General features: G+C 51.4%; 1 protein-coding gene across 1 annotated transcript in view; it reads right to left on the minus strand.

Annotated features, from left to right (window-relative positions):
- LOC128686206 (uncharacterized) overlaps positions 1-20,477 on the minus strand; it is a 173,306-nt gene that overhangs the window by 63,085 nt on the left and 89,744 nt on the right. The gene's annotated exons all lie outside the window — the stretch shown is intronic.

Here is a 20,477-nt window from a genome sequence, read left to right on the forward strand (position 1 = left end):
GATACTAGCAGATACAGTGAGATACTAGCAGATACAGTGAGATACTAGCAGATACAGTGAGATACTAGCAGATAAAGTGTGATACTAGCAGCTACAGTGAGATACTAACAGATACAGTGAGATACTAGTAGATACAGTAAGACACTACCAAATACAGTAATATACTAGCAGATACAGTGATATACTAGCAGATACAGTGATATACTAGCAGATAAAGTGTGATACTAGCAGCTACAGTGAGAGACTAGCAGCTACATTGAGATACTAGCAGATACAGTGAGATACTAACAGACACAGTGAGATACTAGCAGATACAGTGTTATACTAGCAGATACAGTGTCATACTAGCAGCTACAGTGAGATACTAATAGATAAAGTAAGACACTAGCAGGAACAGTGAGATACTAGCAGATTCAGTGAGATACTAGCAGATACAGTGAGATACTAGCAGATACAGTGAGATACTAGCAGATACAGCGAGATACTAGCAGATACAGTGAGATACTAGCAGATACTGTGAGATACTAGCAGATAGAGTGAGATACTAGCAGATACAGTGAGATACTAGCAGATACAGTGAGATACTAGCAGATACTGTGAGATACTAGCAGACACAGTGAGATACTTGCAGATAGAGTGAGATACTAGCAGATAGTGAGATACTAGCAGATACAGTGAGATACTAGCAGATACTGTGAGATACTAGCAGACACAGTGAGATACTTGCAGATACAGTGAGATACTAGCAGATACAGTAAGATACTAGCAGATACAGTGAGATACTAGCAGATACAGTAAGATACAAGCAGATACAGTGAGACACTATTAGATACAGTGATATAGAAGAAGATACTAGCAGATACAGTGAGACACTATTAGATACATTGATATAGAAGATACAGTGAAATACAGTGAAACGTGGGTTGACTGTGATTGTATATGTAAGAGAGAGAAAATACGTCTCTCTCTCTCTGTAACAGACTCTTAAATCAAGCGTTTCAAAAACCCTAGGATGATATAGACAACATCACTCTGGTGATCATCCTGGGATGATGTAGACAACATCACTCTGGTGATCATCCTGGGATGATGTAGACAACATCACTCTGGTGATCATCCTGGGATGATGTAGACAACATCACTCTGGTGATCATCCTGGGATGATGTAGACAACATCACTCTGGTGATCATCCTGGGATGATGTAGACAACATCACTCTGGTGATCATCCTGGGATGATGTAGACAACACTCTGGTCATCATCCTGGGATGATGTAGACAACATCACTCTGGTGATCATCCTGGGATGATGTAGACAACATCACTCTGGTGATCATCCTGGGATGATGTAGACAACATCACTCTGGTGATCATCCTGGGATGATGTAGACAACATCACTCTGGTGATCATCCTGGGATGATGTAGACAACACTCTGGTTATCATCCTGGGATGATGTAGACAACATCACTCTGGAGATCATCCTGGGATGATGTAGACAACACTCTGGTGATCATCCTGGGATGATGTAGGCAACATCACTCTGGGGATCATCCTGGGATGATGTAGACAACACTCTGGTGATCATCCTGGGATGATGAACATTAAAATGGTATGAAATACCGACAGATTGTTAGGTAAGACACATATGCAACAGTTAGGTATCTTTATTTCGAAACGTTTCGCCTACACAGTAGGCTTCTTCAGTCGAGTACAGAAAGGTTGATAGAAGCAGAAGATACTTGAAGACGATGTAATCAGTCCATCACCCTTAAAGTTTTGAGGTGGTCAGTCCCTCAGTCTGGAGAAGAGCATTGTTCCGTTGTCTGAAACAATATGAAGTTGAAGTGACAGAATGGGGCCTTTATATAGTGCCAGGAGGTGAGACGTAGGTTGCTTTGGGAGGGCAGGTCCTTCTCAAACCCAGCCGTTCTCACTAGTAGAGGTTGTCGAAGTGGTCTGTACCAAGATACCCTTGTGTTGCAGTGTCTGACAGAATGAACATTAAAATGGTATGAAATACCGACAGATTGTTAGGTAAGACACATATGCAACAGTTAGGTATCTTTATTTCGAATGGTATTTCATACCATTTTAATGTTCATTCTGTCAGACACTGCAACACAAGGGTATCTTGGTACAGACCACTTCGACAACCTCTACTAGTGAGAACGGCTGGGTTTGAGAAGGACCTGCCCTCCCAAAGCAACCTACGTCTCACCTCCCTAGTGAGAACGGCTGGGTTTGAGAAGGACCTGCCCTCCCAAAGCAACCTACGTCTCACCTCCTGGCACTATATAAAGGCCCCATTCTGTCACTTCAACTTCATATTGTTTCAGACAACGGAACAATGCTCTTCTCCAGACTGAGGGACTGACCACCTCAAAACTTTAAGGGTGATGGACTGATTACATCGTCTTCAAGTATCTTCTGCTTCTATCAACCTTTCTGTACTCGACTGAAGAAGCCTACTGTGTAGGCGAAACTTTTCGAAATAAAGATACCTAACTGTTGCATATGTGTCTTACCTAACATCCTGGGATGATGTAGACAACATCACTCTGGTGATCATCCTGGGATGATGTAGGCAGCATCACTCTGGGGATCATCCTGGGATGATGTAGACAACACTCTGGTGTTCATCCTGGGATGATGTAGGCAACATCACTCTGGGGATCATCCTGGGATGATGTAGACAACACTCTGGTGATCATACTGGGATGATGTAAACAACACTCTGGTGATAATCCTGGGATGATGTAGACAACACTCTGGTGATCATCCTGGGATGATGTAGACAACACTCTGGTGATCATCCTGGGATGATGTAGACAACACTCTGGTGATCATCCTGGGATGATGTAGACAACACTCTGGTGATCATCCTGGGATGATGTAGACAACATCACTCTGGTGATCATCCTGGAATGATGTAGACATCACTCTGGTGATCATCCTGGGATGATGTAGACAACACTCTGGTGATCATCATGGGATGATGTAGACAACATCACTCTGGTGATCATCCTGGGATGATGTAGACAACATCACTCTGGTGATCATCCTGGGATGATGTAGACAACATCACACTGGTGATCATCCTGAGATGATGTAGACAACACTCTGGTGATCATCCTGGGATGATGTAGACAACACTCTGGTGATCATCCTGGGATGATGTAGACAACACTCTGGCGATCATCCTGGGATGATGTAGACAACACTCTGGTGATCATCCTAGGATGTCCACACCCATCCTGTACTCTTTCAGAGCAGTCCCACACCCATCCTGTACTCTCCCAGAGCAGTCCCACACCCATCCTGTACTCTCCCAGAGCAGTCCCACACCCATCCTGTACTCTCCCAGAGCAGTCCCACACCCATCCTGTACTCTCCCAGAGCAGTCCCACACCCATCCTGTACTCTCCCAGAGCAGTCCCACACCCATCCTGTACTCTCCCAGAGCAGTCCCACACCCATCCTGTACTCTCCCAGAGCAGTCCCACACCCATCCTGTACTCTCCCAGAGCAGTCCCACACCCATCCTGTACTCTCCCAGAGCAGTCCCACACCCATCCTGTACTCTCCCAGAGCAGTCCCACACCCATCCTGTACTCTCCCAGAGCAGTCCCACACCCATCCTGTACTCTCCCAGAGCAGTCCCACACCCATCCTGTACCCTAACAGAGCAGTCCCACACCCATCCTGTACTGTCCCAGAGCAGTCCCACACCCATCCTGTGCTCACCCACACCAGTCCCAAACTCTCCCAGAGCAGTCCTGTACTCTCCCAGAGCAGTCCCACACCCATCCTGTACTCTCCCAGAGCAGTCTCACACCCATCCTGTACTCTCCCAGAGCAGTCCCACACCCATCCTGTACTCTCCCAGAGCAGTCCCACACCCATCCTGTACTCTCCCAGAGCAGTCCCACACCCATCCTGCACTCTCCCAGAGCAGTCCCACACCCATCCTGTACTCTCCCAGAGCAGTCCCACACCCATCCTGTACTCTCCCAGAGCAGTCCCACACCCATCCTGTACTCTCCCAGAGCAGTCCCACACCCATCCTGTACTCTCCCAGAGCAGTCCCACACCCATCCTGTACTCTCCCAGAGCAGTCCCACACCCATCCTGTACTCTCCCAGAGCAGTCCCACACCCATCCTGTACTCTCCCAGAGCAGTCCCACACCCATCCTGTACTCTCCCAGAGCAGTCCCACACCCATCCTGTACTCTCCCAGAGCAGTCCCACACCCATCCTGTACTCTCCCAGAGCAGTCCCACACCCATCCTGTACTCTCCCAGAGCAGTCCCACACCCATCCTGTACTCTCCCAGAGCAGTCCCACACCCATCCTGTACTCTCCCAGAGCAGTCCCACACCCATCCTGTACTCTCCCAGAGCAGTCCCACACCCATCCTGTACTCTCCCAGAGCAGTCCCACACCCATCCTGTACTCTCCCAGAGCAGTCCCACACCCATCCTGTACTCTCCCAGAGCAGTCCCACACCCATCCTGTACTCTCCCAGAGCAGTCCCACACCCATCCTGTACTCTCCCAGAGCAGTCCCACACCCATCCTGTACTCTCCCAGAGCAGTCCCACACCCATCCTGTACTCTCCCAGAGCAGTCCCACACCCATCCTGTACTCTCCCAGAGCAGTCCCACACCCATCCTGTACTCTCCCAGAGCAGTCCCACACCCATCCTGTACTCTCCCAGAGCAGTCCCACACCCATCCTGTACTCTCCCAGAGCAGTCCCACACCCATACCGTACTCTACCAGAGCAGTCCCACACCCATCCTGTGCTCTCCCAGAGCAGTCCCACACCCTTCCTGTACTCTCCCAGAGCAGTCCCACACCCATCCTGTACTCTCCCAGAGCAGTCCCACACCCATCCTGTACTCTCCCAGAGCAGTCCCACACCCATCCTGTACTCTCCCAGAGCAGTCCCACACCCATCCTGTACTCTCCCAGAGCAGTCCCACACCCATCCTGTACTCTCCCAGAGCAGTCCCACACCCATCCTGTACTCTCCCAGAGCAGTCCCACACCCATCCTGTACTCTCCCAGAGCAGTCCCACACCCATCCTGTACTCTCCCAGAGCAGTCCCACACCCATCCTGTACTCTCCCAGAGCAGTCCCACACCCATCCCCTCCCATCCTGTACTCTCCCAGAGCAGTCCCACACCCATCCTGTACTCTCCCAGAGCAGTCTCACACCCATCCTGTACTCTCCCAGAGCAGTCCCACACCCATCCTGTACTCTCCCAGAGCAGTCCCACACCCATCCTGTACTCTCCCAGAGCAGTCCCACACCCATCCTGTACTCTCCCAGAGCAGTCCCACACCCATCCTGTACTCTCCCAGAGCAGTCCCACACCCCTCCTCTGCTGTCCCAGAGCAGTCCAACACCCGTACCGTACTCTACTGGAGCAGTCCCACACCCATCCTGCACTCTCCCAGAGCAGTCCCACACCCAACCTGTACTCTCCCAGAGCAGTCCCACACCCATCCTGTACTCTACCAGAGCAGTCCACACCTATCCTGTACTCTTCCAGAGCAGTTCCACACCCATCCTGTTCTCTCCCAGAGCAGTTCCGCACCAATGCTATACTCTCCCAGATCAGTCCGAATCCCATCCTGTACTCTCCCAGAGCAGTCCCACACCCATAATGTACTTTTCCAGAGCAGTCCCACACCAATCCTGTACTCTCCCAGAGCAGTCCCACACCCATCCTGTACTCTCCCAGAGCAGTCCACACCCATCCTGTACTCTCCCAGAGCAGTCCCACACCCATCCTGTACTCTCCCAGAGCAGTCCCACACCCATCCTGTACTCTCCCAGAGCAGTCCCACACCCATCCTGTACTCTCCCAGAGCAGTCCCACACCCATCCTGTACTCTCCCAGAGCAGTCCCACACCCATCCTGTACTCTCCCAGAGCAGTCCCACACCCATCCTGTACTCTCCCAGAGCAGTCCCACACCCATCCTGTACTCTCATAGAGCAGTCCCACACCCATGCTGTACTCTCCCAGAGCAGTCCCACACCCATCCTGTACTCTCCCAGAGCAGTCCCACACCCATCCTGTACTCTCCCAGAGCAGTCCCACACCCATCCTGTACTCTCCCAGAGCAGTCCCACACCCATCCTGTACTCTCCCAGAGCAGTCCCACACCCATCCTGTACTCTCCCAGAGCAGTCCCACACCCATCCTGTACTCTCCCAGAGCAGTCCCACACCCAGAGCAGTCCTGAACTCTCCCAGAGCAGTCCCACACCCATCCTGTACTCTGCAGAGCAGTCCCACACCCATCCTGTACTCTCCCAGAGCAGTCCCACACCCATCCTGTACTCTCCCAGAGCAGTCCCACACCCATCCTGTACTCTCCCAGAGCAGTCCCACACCCATCCTGTACTCTCCCAGAGCAGTCCCACACCCATCCTGTACTCTCCCAGAGCAGTCCCACACCCATCCTGTACTCTCCCAGAGCAGTCCCACACCCATCCTGTACTCTCCCAGAGCAGTCCACACCCATCCTGTACTCTCCCAGAGCAGTCCCACACCCATCCTGTACTCTCCCACATCCATCCTGTACTCTCCCAGAGCAGTCCCACACCCATCCTGTACTGTCCCAGAGCAGTTCCACACCCATCCTGTACTCTCACACACCCGTCCCGTACACTCCCAGAACAGTCCCACACCTATCCTGAACTCCGCCAGAGCAGTCCACACCCATTCTGTACTCTCCCAGAGCAGTCCCACACCCATCCTGTACTCTCCCAGAGCAGTCTCACACCCATCCTGTACTCTCACAGAGCAGTCCCTCACCCATCCTGTACTCTCCCAGAGCAGTCCCACACCCATCCTGTACTCTCCCAGAGCAGTCCCCCAGTCATCCTGTACTCTCCCAGAGCAGTCCCACACCCATCCTGTACTCTCCCAGAGCAGTCCCACAGCCATCCTATACTCTCCCAGAGCAGTCTCACACCCATCCTGTACTCTCTCAAAGCAGTTCCACACCCATCCTGTACTCTCCCATAGCAGTCCCACACCTATCCTGTACTCTCACAGAGCAGTCCCACACCCATCCTGTACTCTCCCAGAGCAGTCCCACACCCATCCTGTACTCTCCCAGAGCAGTCTCACACCCAGAGCTCCACACCCATCCCCCACACCCATCCTGTACTCTCCCAGAGCAGTCCCACACCCATCCTGTACTCTCCCAGAGCAGTCCCACACCCATCCTGTACTCTCCCAGAGCAGTCCCACACCCATCCTGTACTCTCCCAGAGCAGTCCCACACCCATCCTGTACTCTCCCAGAGCAGTCCCACACCCATCCTGCACCCAAACAGAGCAGTCCCACACCCATCCTGCACTGTCCCAGAATAGTTCCACACCCATCCTGCACACTCCCACACCCGTCCCGTACTCTCCCAGAGCAGTCCCACACCCATCCTGTACTCTCCCAGAGCAGTCCCACACCCATCCTGTACTCTCCCAGAGCAGTCCCACACCCATTCTGTACTCTCCCAGAGCAGTCCCACACCCATCCTGTACACTCCACAGTCCCACCCATCCTGTACTCTCCCAGAGCAGTCCCACACCCATCCTGTACTCTCCCAGAGCAGTCCCACACCCATCCTGTACTCTCCCAGAGCAGTCCCACACCCATCCTGTACTCTCCCAGAACAGTCCCACACCCATCCTGTACTCTCCCAGAGCAGTCCCACACCCATCCTGTACTCTCCCAGAGCAGTCCCACACCCATCCTGTACTCTCCCAGAGCAGTCCCACACCCATCCTGTACTCTCCCAGAGCAGTCCCACACCCATCCTGTACTCTCCCAGAGCAGTCCCACACCCATCCTGTACTCTCCCAGAGCAGTCCTACACCCATCCTGTACTCTTCCAGAGCAGTCCCACACCCATCCTGTACTCTCCCAGAGAAGTCCTACACCCATCCTGTACTCTCCCTGAGCAGTCAAACACCCATCCTGTAAACTCTCAGAGCAGTCCCACACCCATCCTGTACTCTCCCAGAGCAGTCCAACACCCATCCTGTACTCTCCCAGAGCAGTCCCACACCCATCCTGTACTCTCCCAGAGCAGTCCCACACCCATCCTGTACTCTCCCAGAGCAGTCCCACACCCATCCTGTACTCTCCCAGAGCAGTCCCACACCCATCCTGTACTCTCCCAGAGCAGTCCCACACCCATCCTGTACTCTCTCACCCATCCTCTCCCAGAGCAGTCCCACACCCATCCTGTACTCTCCCAGAGCAGTCCCACCCATCACTCTCCCATCCCACACCCATCCTGTACTCTCCCAGAGCAGTCCCAGTACTCTCCCAGAGCAGTCCCACACCCATCCTGTACTGTACTCCTCTCTCAGAGCAGTCCCACACCCATCTTGTACTCTCCCAGAGCAGTCCCACACCCATCCTGTACTCTCCCAGAGCAGTCCCACACCCATCCTGTACTCTCCCAGAGCAGTCCCACACCCATCCTGTACTCTCCCAGAGCAGTCCCACACCCATCCTGTACTCTCCCAGAGCAGTCCCACACCCATCCTGTACTCTCCCAGAGCAGTCCCACACCCATCCTGTACTCTCCCAGAGCAGTCCCACACCCATCCTGTACTCTCCCAGAGCAGTCCCACACCCATCCTGTACTCTCCCAGAGCAGTCCCACACCCATCCTGTACTCTCCCAGAGCAGTCCCACACCCATCCTGTACTCTCCCAGAGCAGTCCCACACCCATCCTGTACTCTCCCAGAGCAGTCCCACACCCATCCTGTACTCTCCCAGAGCAGTCCCACACCCATCCTGTACTCTCCCAGAGCAGTCCCACACCCATCCTGTACTCTCCCAGAGCAGTCCCACACCCATCCTGTACTCTCCCAGAGCAGTCCCACACCCATCCTGTACTCTCCCAGAGCAGTCCCACACCCATCCTGTACTCTCCCAGAGCAGTCCCACACCCATCCTGTACTCTCCCAGACCAGTCCCACACCCATCTCTCCCAGAGCAGTACTCCTGTACTCAGAGCAGTCCCACACTCATCCTGTACTCTCCCAGAGCAGTCCCACACCCATCTCTGTACTCTGTACTCCAGAGCAGTCCCACACCAATCCTGTACTGTCCCAGAGCAGTCACACCCATCCTGTACCCATCTGTACTCTCCAGAGCAGTCCACACCCATCTCCTCTTCCAGAGCAGTCCCACACCCATCCTGTACTTTCCCAGAGCAGTCCCACGCCCATCCTGTACTCTCGCAGAGCAGTCCCACACCCAACCTGTGCTCTCCCACAGCAGTCCCACACCCATCCTGTACTCTCCCAGAGCAGTCCCACACCCATCCTGTACTCTCCCAGAGCAGTCCCACACCCATCCTGTACTCTCCCAGAGCAGTCCCACACCCATCCTGTACTCTCCCAGAGCAGTCCCACACCCATCCTGTACTCTCCCATAGCAGTCCCACACCCATTCTGTACCCTAACAGAGCTGTCCCACACCCATCCTGTACTGTCCCAGAGCATTTCCACACAAATCCAGTACACTCCCACACCCGTCCCGTACTCTCCCAGAGCAGTCCCACACCCAGCCTGTACTCTCCCAGAGCAGTCTCATACCCATCCTGTACTCTCCCATAGCAGTCCCACACCGATCCTGTACTCTCCCAGATCAGTCTCACACCCATCCTGTACTCTCCCAGAGCAGTCCCACCCGCATTCTGTACTCTCTCAGAGCAGTCCCACCCCCGTTCTCTACTCTCCCAGAGCAGTCCGACACCCATCCTGCACACTCCCAGATCAGTCCCGCACCCATCCTGTTCTCTCCCAGAGCATCCCCTCGCCCGTTCTGTACTCTCCCAGAGCAGTCCCACACCCATCCTGTACTCTCCCAGAGCAGTCCCACACCCATCCTGTACTCTCCCAGAGCAGTCCCACACCCATCCTGTACTCTCCCAGAGCAGTCCCACACCCATCCTGTACTCTCCCAGAGCAGTCCCACACCCATCCTGTACTCTCCCAGAGCAGTCCCACACCCATCCTGTACTCTCCCAGAGCAGTCCCACACCCATCCTGTACTCTCCCAGAGCAGTCCCACACCCATCCTGTACTCTCCCAGAGCAGTCCCACACCCATCCTGTACTCTCCCAGAGCAGTCCACACCCATCCTGTACTCTTCCAGAGCAGTCCCACGCCCATCCTGTACTCTCCCAGAGAAGTCCACACCCATCCTGTACTCTCCCGAGCAGTCCCACACCCATAGTGTACTCTCACAGAGCAGTCCAACACCCATCCTGTTCTCTTCCAGAGCAGTCCCACACCCATCCTGTACTCTCGTAGAGCAGTCCACACCCAGCCTGTACTCTCCTAGAGCAGTCCCACACCCATCCTGTACTCTCCCAGAGCAGTCCCACACCCATCCTGTACTCTCCCAGAGCAGTCCCACACCCATCCTGTACTCTCCCAGAGCAGTCCCACACCCATCCTGTACTCTCCCAGAGCAGTCCCACACCCATCCTGTGCTCTCCCAGAGCAGTCCAACACCCATCCTGTACTCTCCCAGAGCAGTCCCACACCCATCCTCCCACACCCATCCTACTCTCCCAGAGCAGTCCCACACCCATCCTGTACTCTCCCAGAGCAGTCCCACACCCATCCTGTACTCTCCCAGAGCAGTCCCACACCTCCCAGAGTACTCAGTCCACACCCATCCTGTACTCCCAGAGCAGTCCCAGTCCCAGCTCTCCCAGAGCAGTCCCACACCCATCCTGTACTCTCCCAGAGTAGTCCCACACCCATCCTGTACTCTCCCAGAGCAGTCCCACATCCATCCTGTACTCTCCTAGAGCAGTCCCACGCCCATTAAGTACTCTCCCAAAGCAATCCCACATCCATCCTGTACTCTCCCAGAGCAGTCCCACACCCATCCTGTACTCTCCCAGAGCAGTCCCACACCCATCCTGTACTCTCCCAGAGCAGTCCCACTCCCATCCTGTACTCTCCCAGAGCAGTCCCACACACAATCATATACTCTCCCAGAGCAGTCCCACACCCATCCTGTACTCTCCCAGAGCAGTCCCACACCCATCCTGTACTCTCCCAGAGCAGTCCCACACCCATCCTGTACTCTCCCAGAGCAGTCCCACACCCATCCTGTACTCTCCCAGAGCAGTCCCACACCCATCCTGTACACTCCCAGAGCAGTCCCACACCCACAGTCCCACCCCTCCTGTACTCTCCCAGAGCAGTCCCACACCCATCCTGTACTCTCCCAGAGCAGTCCCACACCCATCCTGTACTCTCCCAGAGCAGTCCCACACCCATCCTGTACTCTCCCAGAGCAGTCCCACACCCATCCTGTACTCTCCCAGAGCAGTCCCACACCCATCCTGTACTCTCCCAGAGCAGTCCCACACCCATCCTGTACTCTCCCAGAGCAGTCCCACACCCATCCTGTACTCTCCCAGAGCAGTCCCACACCCATCCTGTACTCTCCCAGAGCAGTCCCACACCCATCCTGTACTCTCCCAGAGCAGTCCCACACCCATCCTGTACTCTCCCAGAGCAGTCCCACACCCATCCTGTACTCTCCCAGAGCAGTCCCACACCCATCCTGTACTCTCCCAGAGCAGTCCCACACCCATCCTGTACTCTCCCAGAGCAGTCCCACACCCATCCTGTACTCTCCCAGAGCAGTCCCACACCCATCCTGTACTCTCCCAGAGCAGTCCTACACCCATCCTGTACTCTCCCAGAGCAGTCCTACACCCATCCTGTACTTTTCCAGAGCAGTCCCACTGATGATCATCCTGGGATGATGTAGACAACAACACTCTGATGATCATCCTGGGATGATGTAGACAACACTCTGGTGATCATCCTGGGATGATGTAGACAACATCACTCTGATGATCATCCTGGGATGATGTACACAACACTCTGATGATCATCCTTGGATGATGTAGACAACATCACTTTGGTGATCATCCTGGGATGATGTAGACAACACTCTGATGATCATCCTGGGATGATGTAGACAACACTCTGATGATCATCCTGGGATGATGTAGAGAACAACACTCTGATGATCATCCTGGGATGATGTAGACAACAACACTCTGATGATCATCCTGGGATGATGTAGACAACACTCTGGTGATCATCCTGGGATGATGTAGACAACACTCTGGTGATCATCCTGGGATGATGTAGACAACATCACTCTGGTGATCATCCTGGGATGATGTAGACAACACTCTGGTGGTCATCCTGGGATGATGTAGACAACATCACTCTGGTGATCATCCTGGGATGATGTAGACAACACTCTGGTGATTACCCTGGGATGATGTAGACAACACTCTGGGGATCATCCTGGGATGATGTAGACAACATCACTCTGGTGATCATCCTGGGATGATGTAGACAACACTCTGGTGATCATCCTGGGATGATGTAGACAACATCACTCTGGTGATCATCCTGGGATGATGTAGACAACACTCTGGTGGTCATCCTGGGATGATATAGACAACATCACTCTGGTGATCATCCTGGGATGATGTAGACAACACTCTGATGATCATCCTGAGATGATATAGACAACACTCTGGTGGTCATCCTGGGATGATGTAGACAACATCACTCTGGTGATCATCCTGGGATGATGTAGACACCACTCTGGTGATCATCCTGGGATGATGTAGACAACATCACTCTGGTGATCATCCTGGGATGATGTAGACACCACTCTGGTGATCATCCTGGGATGATGTAGACAACACTCTGGTGATCATCCTGGGATGACGTAGACAACATCACTCTGGTGATCATCCTGGGATGATGTAGACACCACTCTGGTGATCATCCTGTGATGATGTAGACACCACTGTGGTGATCATCCTGGGATGATGTAGACAACATCACTCTGATGATCATCCTGGGATGATGTAGACAACATCACTCTGGTGATCATCCTGGGATGATGTAGACACCACTCTGGTGATCATCCTGGGATGATGTAGACAACATCACTCTGGTGATCATCCTGGGATGATGTAGACACCACTCTGGTGATCATCCTGGGATGATGTAGACAACATCACTCTGATGATCATCCTGGGATGATGTAGACACCACTCTGGTGATCATCCTGGGATGATGTAGACAACATCACTCTGGTGATCATCCTGGGATGATGTAGACACCACTCTGGTGATCATCCTGGGATGATGTAGACAACATCACTCTGATGATCATCCTGGGATGATGTAGACACCACTCTGGTGATCATCCTGGGATGATGTAGACAACATCACTCTGGTGATCATCCTGGGATGATGTAGACACCACTCTGGTGATCATCCTGGGATGATGTAGACAACATCACTCTGATGATCATCCTGGGATGATGTAGACAACATCACTCTGGTGATCATCCTGGGATGATGTAGACACCACTCTGGTGATCATCCTGGGATGATGTAGACAACATCACTCTGGTGATCATCCTGGGATGATGTAGACACCACTCTGGTGATCATCCTGGGATGATGTAGACAACATCACTCTGATGATCATCCTGGGATGATGTAGACACCACTCTGGTGATCATCCTGGGATGATGTAGACAACATCACTCTGGTGATCATCCTGGGATGATGTAGACACCACTCTGGTGATCATCCTGGGATGATGTAGACAACATCACTCTGATGATCATCCTGGGATGATGTAGACACCACTCTGGTGATCATCCTGGGATGATGTAGACAACATCACTCTGGTGATCATCCTGGGATGATGTAGACACCACTCTGGTGATCATCCTCGGATGATGTAGACAACATCACTCTGATGATCATCCTGGGATGATGTAGACACCACTCTGGTGATCATCCTGGGATGATGTAGACAACATCACTCTGGTGATCATCCTGGGATGATGTAGACACCACTCTGGTGATCATCCTGGGATGATGTAGACAACATCACTCTGATGATCATCCTGGGATGATGTAGACAACATCACTCTGGTGATCATCCTGGGATGATGTAGACACCACTCTGGTGATCATCCTGGGATGATGTAGACAACATCACTCTGGTGATCATCCTGGGATGATGTAGACACCACTCTGGTGATCATCCTGGGATGATGTAGACAACACTCTGGTGATCATCCTGGGATGACGTAGACAACATCACTCTGGTGATCATCCTGGGATGATGTAGACACCACTCTGGTGATCATCCTGTGATGATGTAGACACCACTGTGGTGATCATCCTGGGATGATGTAGACAACATCACTCTGATGATCATCCTGGGATGATGTAGACACCACTCTGGTGATCATCCTTGGATGATGTAGACACCACTCTGGTGATCATCCTGGGATGATGTAGACACCACTCTGGTGATCATCCTGGGATGATGTACACAACACTCTTGTGATTATCCTGGGATGATGTAGACAACATCACTCTGGTGATCATCCTGGGATGATGTAGACACCACTCTGGTGATCATCCTGGGATGATGTAGACACCACTCTGGTGATCATCATGGGATGATGTAGACACCACTCTGGTGATCATCATGGGATGATGTAGACAACATCACTCTGGTGATCATCCTGGTATACTCAGCATCCTCAGCAGCGACTTATGATACGTGAGAGTCATGTGTACTCTGAGAGTACACAAGACTCTGTACTGGAAGTTTCTTCAGTCGAATACAGAGATTTTCTTGGATGCTGGAGACAGTGGAAGAAGTGGAGAGGTAATTTTGAGATGTTCCGTCCCTCAGGCTTGACTGAAGGTGTTCAGTCCCTCAGGCTTGACTGAAGGTGTTCAGTCCCTCAGGCTTGACTGAAGGTGTTCAGTCCCTCAGGCTTGACTGAAGGTGTTCAGTCCCTCAGGCTTGTATGAAGGTGTTCAGTCCCTCAGGCTTGACTGAAGGTGTTCAGTCCCTCTGTCTTGACTGAAGGTGTTCAGTCCCTCAGTCTTGACTGAAGGTGTTCAGTCCCTCAGGCTTGACTGAAGGTGTTCAGTCCCTCAGGCTTGACTGAAGGTGTTCAGTCCCTCAGGCTTGACTGAAGGTGTTCAGTCCCTCAGGCTTGACTGAAGGTGTTCAGTCCCTCAGGCTTGACTGAAGGTGTTCAGTCCCTCAGGCTTGTCTGAAGGTGTTCAGTCCCTCAGGCTTGACTGAAGGTGTTCAGTCCCTCAGGGTTGACTGAAGGTGTTCAGTCCCTCAGGCTTGACTGAAGGTGTTCAGTCCCTCAGGCTTGACTGAAGGTGTTCAGTCCCTCAGGCTTGACTGAAGGTGTTCAGTCCCTCAGGCTTGTCTGAAGGTGTTCAGTCCCTCAGGCTTGACTGAAGGTGTTCAGTCCCTCAGGCTTGACTGAAGGTGTTCAGTCCCTCAGGCTTGACTGACGGTGTTCAGTCCCTCTGTCTTGACTGAAGGTGTTCAGTCCCTCTGTCTTGACTGAAGGTGTTCAGTCCCTCAGGCTTGACTGAAGGTGTTCAGTCCCTCAGGCTTGTCTGAAGGTGTTCAGTCCCTCAGGCTTGACTGAAGGTGTTCAGTCCCTCAGGCTTGACTGAAAGTGTTCAGTCCCTCAGGCTTGACTGAAGGTGTTCAGTCCCTCTGTCTTGACTGAAGGTGTTCAGTCCCTCTGTCTTGACTGAAGGTGTTCAGTCCCTCAGGCTTGACTGAAGGTGTTCAGTCCCTCAGGCTTGTCTGAAGGTGTTCAGTCCCTCAGGCTTGACTGAAGGTGTTCAGTTTCTCAGGCTTGACTGAAGGTGTTCAGTCCCTCAGGCTTGACTGAAGGTGTTCAGTCCCTCTGTCTTGACTGAAGGTGTTCAGTCCCACTGTCTTGACTGAAGGTGTTCAGTCCCTCAGGCTTGACTGAAGGTGTTCAGTCCCTCAGGCTTGACTGAAGGTGTTCAGTCCCTCAGGCTTGACTGAAGGTGTTCAGTCCCTCTGTCTTGACTGAAGGTGTTCAGTCCCTCAGGCTTGACTGAAGTTGTTCAGTCCCTCAGGCTTGACTGAAGGTGTTCAGTCCCTCTGTCTTGACTGAAGGTGTTCAGTCCCCCTGTCTTGACTGAAGGTGTTCAGTCCCTCAGGCTTGACTGAAGGTGTTCAGTCCCTCAGGCTTGACTGAAGGTGTTCAGTCCCTCAGGCTTGACTGAAGGTGTTCAGTCCCTCAGGCTTGACTGAAGGTGTTCAGTCCCTCAGGCTTGACTGAAGGTGTTCAGTCCCCCTGTCTTGACTGAAGGTGTTCAGTCCCTCTGTCTTGACTGAAGGTGTTCAGTCCCTCAGGCTTGACTGAAGGTGTTCAGTCCCTCAGGCTTGACTGAAGGTGTTCAGTCCCTCTGTCTTGACTGAAGGTGTTCAGTCCCTCAGGCTTGACTGAAGGTGTTCAGTCTTTTAAACTTGATGTATGTTCAATCCTTGATAGAAGGTGTTCAGTTCCTCAGCCATGATAGAAGGTGTTCAGTCGCTCAGCCATTATAAAAGGTGTTCAGTCCCTCAGCCATGATAAAAGGTGTTCAGTCCCTCAGCCATGATAAAAGGTGTTCAGTCCCTCAGCCATGATTGAAGGTGTTCAGTCCCTCTGCCATGATAGAAGGTGTTCAGTCCCTCAGCGATAATAGAAGGTGTTCAGTCCCTCAGCCATGATAGAAGGTGTTCAGTCCCTCTGCCATGATAGTAGGTGTTCAGTCCCTCAGCCATGATAAAAGGTGTTCAGTCCCTCAGCCATGATAGAAGGTGTTCACTCCCTCAGCCATGATGGAAGGCGTTCAGTCCCTCAGCCATGATAGAAGGTGTTCAGTCCCTCAGCCATAACAGAAGGTGTTCAGTCCCTCAGTCTTGATAGAAGGTGTTCAGTCCTTCAGACATGATAGAAGGTTTTCAGTCCCTCAGCCATGATAGAAGGTGTTCAGTCCCTCAGCCATAATAGAAGGTGTTCAGTCCCTCAGTCTTGATAGAAGGTGCTCAGTCCTTCTGACATGATAGAAGGTGTTCAGTCCCTCAGCCATGATAGAAGGTGTTCAGTCCCTCAGCTTTGATAGAAGGTGTTCAGTCCCTCTGCTATGATAGAAGGTGTTCAGTCCCTCAGCCATGATAGAAGGTGTTCAGTCCCTCAGCCATGATAGAAGGTGTTCAGTCCCTCAGCCATGATAGAAGGTGTTCAGTCCCTCAGCCATAATAGAAGGTGTTCAGTCCCTCAGCCATGATAAAAGGCTACTCATCCACTTGTTCGTACTGTGATCCATAAATATAAGGAAAGAGCGGAAGAACTGGTGAACAATAGCATCAAGCAACTAGTGGCAGTAAAGACACAGATAGTATTGAAATCTTTTACTGCGACGTCTCAATAAAAGAAGCTCCCTGCTGACAGAGGCATTCACTCAGCAGATAAGGAAGACAGATAGCCGCCCTGAAAGCACTGAAAATCCCACACTTGTTTTATCCTCTTTAGAGAGTTCAATCTTCCAGTCAACAGCTGGACAACAGCTATGAACCGTAAACTTATGCCAGGAAGCAAGTTAGCCCCAACAGATACATATCAGAGAGCTACTGTGGCTCTGTGAAGCAAATTCATCAGTAACTTTAAGCAATGTTTCTCTCTCTCTCTCGCTCTCTCTCTCTCTCTCTCTCTCTCTCTCTCTCTCTCTCTCTCTCTCTTTTACACAGGGTTTGACAAGGTTAAGGATCCCTAGCTTTAGTGACAAGCTATTTACAGGTTAAGGATTCTTAACTTTATTGGCAAGCTAAGAGCTGTTACCTACATCAGCTCATTTGAAAGCATTTTTATTGTTATGAGACATACAAGTAGGGAACAGGATGAAGTTGGAGCCATCTGTGGGCCAGCATTTTCATTTGATCAACTGACTTTATCTCGTTGACATCATTATGCTGTACGAATGTGTTCCATACTCGAGTCATCCTGGGTATGTATGATCTCAGATGGAGTGATGTTCTGGAGAAGGGTACAGCCAGAGTGAAGTTGCTGCTTTCTGCCCGTCTTGTGGCATAAAAGCTTGTTTCACGCTGTCCTCGAAGTGGATCCAAGTGTGGTACTTTGACAATATTTGCCATGTACATAACAGTAAGGCCACCCACATCCCTCCTATGTTGAAGGCTCTGCTGAAATGACAGATCTATCCAGGATGGGTCCAGGCGAGAGATGAGACGACTTGCTCTGTTCTCTACTCTGTCAAGCAGTCGCAGATGAGAGGGGGGGGGGGCAGGCAAACCAAGAAAGTGGAGCATACTCAAGGTGCGAGCATACTTGTGCCTCGTACAGAATCTTGCAACCCCTACTGTCAAGTAGATGCGAGATTCGGCGAAGTGCTGTAAGCTTCCTGGCTGCCTTGTTTGCAAGATTTACAACATGGTTCTTCATGGTTAGTTTGGAGTCAAATTTCACCCCAAGGATATCAACTTCTTCTCCAGGTGCCAAAACCCTCCCATTCATCCTTACTACTGCACCAGCATTACCATCATGGTGCCTAGAGACGATCATCATTTGCATTTTCTCAGGTGCAAATGTTACTTGCCATCTATTTCCCAAAGCTGATATAGCTCTCAGCTGGTGATTGATGTAGCTTAGAGTAGCTGGCATTTCTTCTCTTGGATAAGTGAATGTCAGTGTGCAGTCGTCTGCATATGCATGTGATTCTGGGATGAGATGAAGAAGGTCATTGAAGTAGACATTCCAAAACAATGGTCCCAGCACGCTTCCTTGTGAAACATTTGCCCCAATAGGATGTCTTGCTGATTCCGTTCCATTGAGAACTACACTTAGAGATCTACCATGAAGGTAATCACCGAGGAGACATAGCGTAGAGCCTGCAATTCCCAGTGCTTGAAGTTTTGCTAAGAGGCCCTGGTGCCACACCCGGTCGAAAGCGCCAGCAATGTCCAGTGCTACCACACAGCTGACTTTGGATTCATCCAGTGACTGGTGCCACTTAGTGGAGAGGTTTAACAACAGATCAGCAGCAGAGTAACCTTTCCTGAAGCCATATTGACGATCACAAAGTAGTGAGTGATAGTCAAAAAACTCTGTCATTTGTCTTGAGATTATTGTCTCGAGGATCTTACCAATGATTGACAGGAGTGACACTGGTCTGTAGTTGCTGATTTCTGCTCTGCTCTTCTTTTTGTGAACAGGGACTACATTTGTCTCTTTCCATAGAGAGGGCCATTTACACTGTATTAGGCAGTGCTGAAAGATGCGAGTTAGAGGTGCTGCTAGCTGGTCTGCACATCTCAGCAATCTTGGGCTCAACTTGTCTGGGCCCACAGCCTTTTCTTGGTCAAGCGATTTAAGAAGGAAATGCACGTCATCCTGCCTTATTGTCACCACTGACAGTTTTGACACAGTTCTTGCAGCTAGCCAAGGAGGGTCCCTTGCTGGATCAGGAACTTGCATTTTGGTAGCAAAGTGTTCAGCAAAGAGGTCCACCTTCTCTTGACTACTAGTAGAGGTGGTCCCATCCTGTCGATTTAGAGGTGGAATGAGTTCATCAGGCAGATAACCTTGTCTGTCCTTGACCAGGGACCACCAGGTTTTGGAGCCTACCCTACCTGATGCTAACTTTCTTTTAGTGTCCACCTCCCATTTAGCAATGGCCCACTTTTGAACGTCACCCATATGTCTACAGGCTTGCCTGTGCAAGTTCCTGTTATAGGTGGTAGAATGTCTCTTATACCTTCGCCATGCTTTGTACTTAGCAGTAGCAGCGTCTCTACAACGAAAGCCAAACCAAGGCTGATCCGTAGGCTTCGTCACATATTGCCGGTGAGGAATGTGCTCTTGTTGTAGATTAAGGATGTGTCCAGTGAAGGCTTTCACTTGGTTGTCAACATCCCCTTGGAGAAGAGCATTCCAATCGGTGGTGGCAAGCTCAGAGCGAAGGGCTGGCCAATTACCTCTTTTCCATAGCCAGGTTGTGCGTGTGGACTCCTCACCTCGTTCTGTTGGGATATTAAGTGTCGTAAAAACAGCCTTGTGGTCAGACGATCCAACATAGCCGAGGGGTTGACAAGTGACTATGCCTTCTGCCAGATCACTCACTACTGGGTCAAGGAAGGAGCCAGAGATGTGAGTAGGGAAATCAACAAAGTTTCTCATGTCAAACATTGCAAGAAGGTCATCAAAGTCCCTCTGTATAAGGTGCTGGTTGAGGTCACCAACAATTATGTCTCTCTCTCTCTCTCTCTCTCTCTCTCTCTCTCTCTCTCTCTCTCTCTCTCTCTCTCTCTCTCTCTCTCTCTCTCTCTCTCTCTCTCTCTCTCTCTCTCTCTCTCTCTCTCTCTCTCTCTCTCTTTCTCTCTCTGGTACTCTGGTAGCTTTGGGAAAAGGTTGGACAAATACACGGGTGGATATGATAAGGACCCGCCTTGTATGGGCCAGTAGGCCTCCTGCAGTGTTCCTCCAGCCTT

This window comes from Cherax quadricarinatus, chromosome 9, assembly GCF_038502225.1.
Source record: "Cherax quadricarinatus isolate ZL_2023a chromosome 9, ASM3850222v1, whole genome shotgun sequence".
NCBI lineage: Eukaryota > Metazoa > Arthropoda > Malacostraca > Decapoda > Parastacidae > Cherax > Cherax quadricarinatus.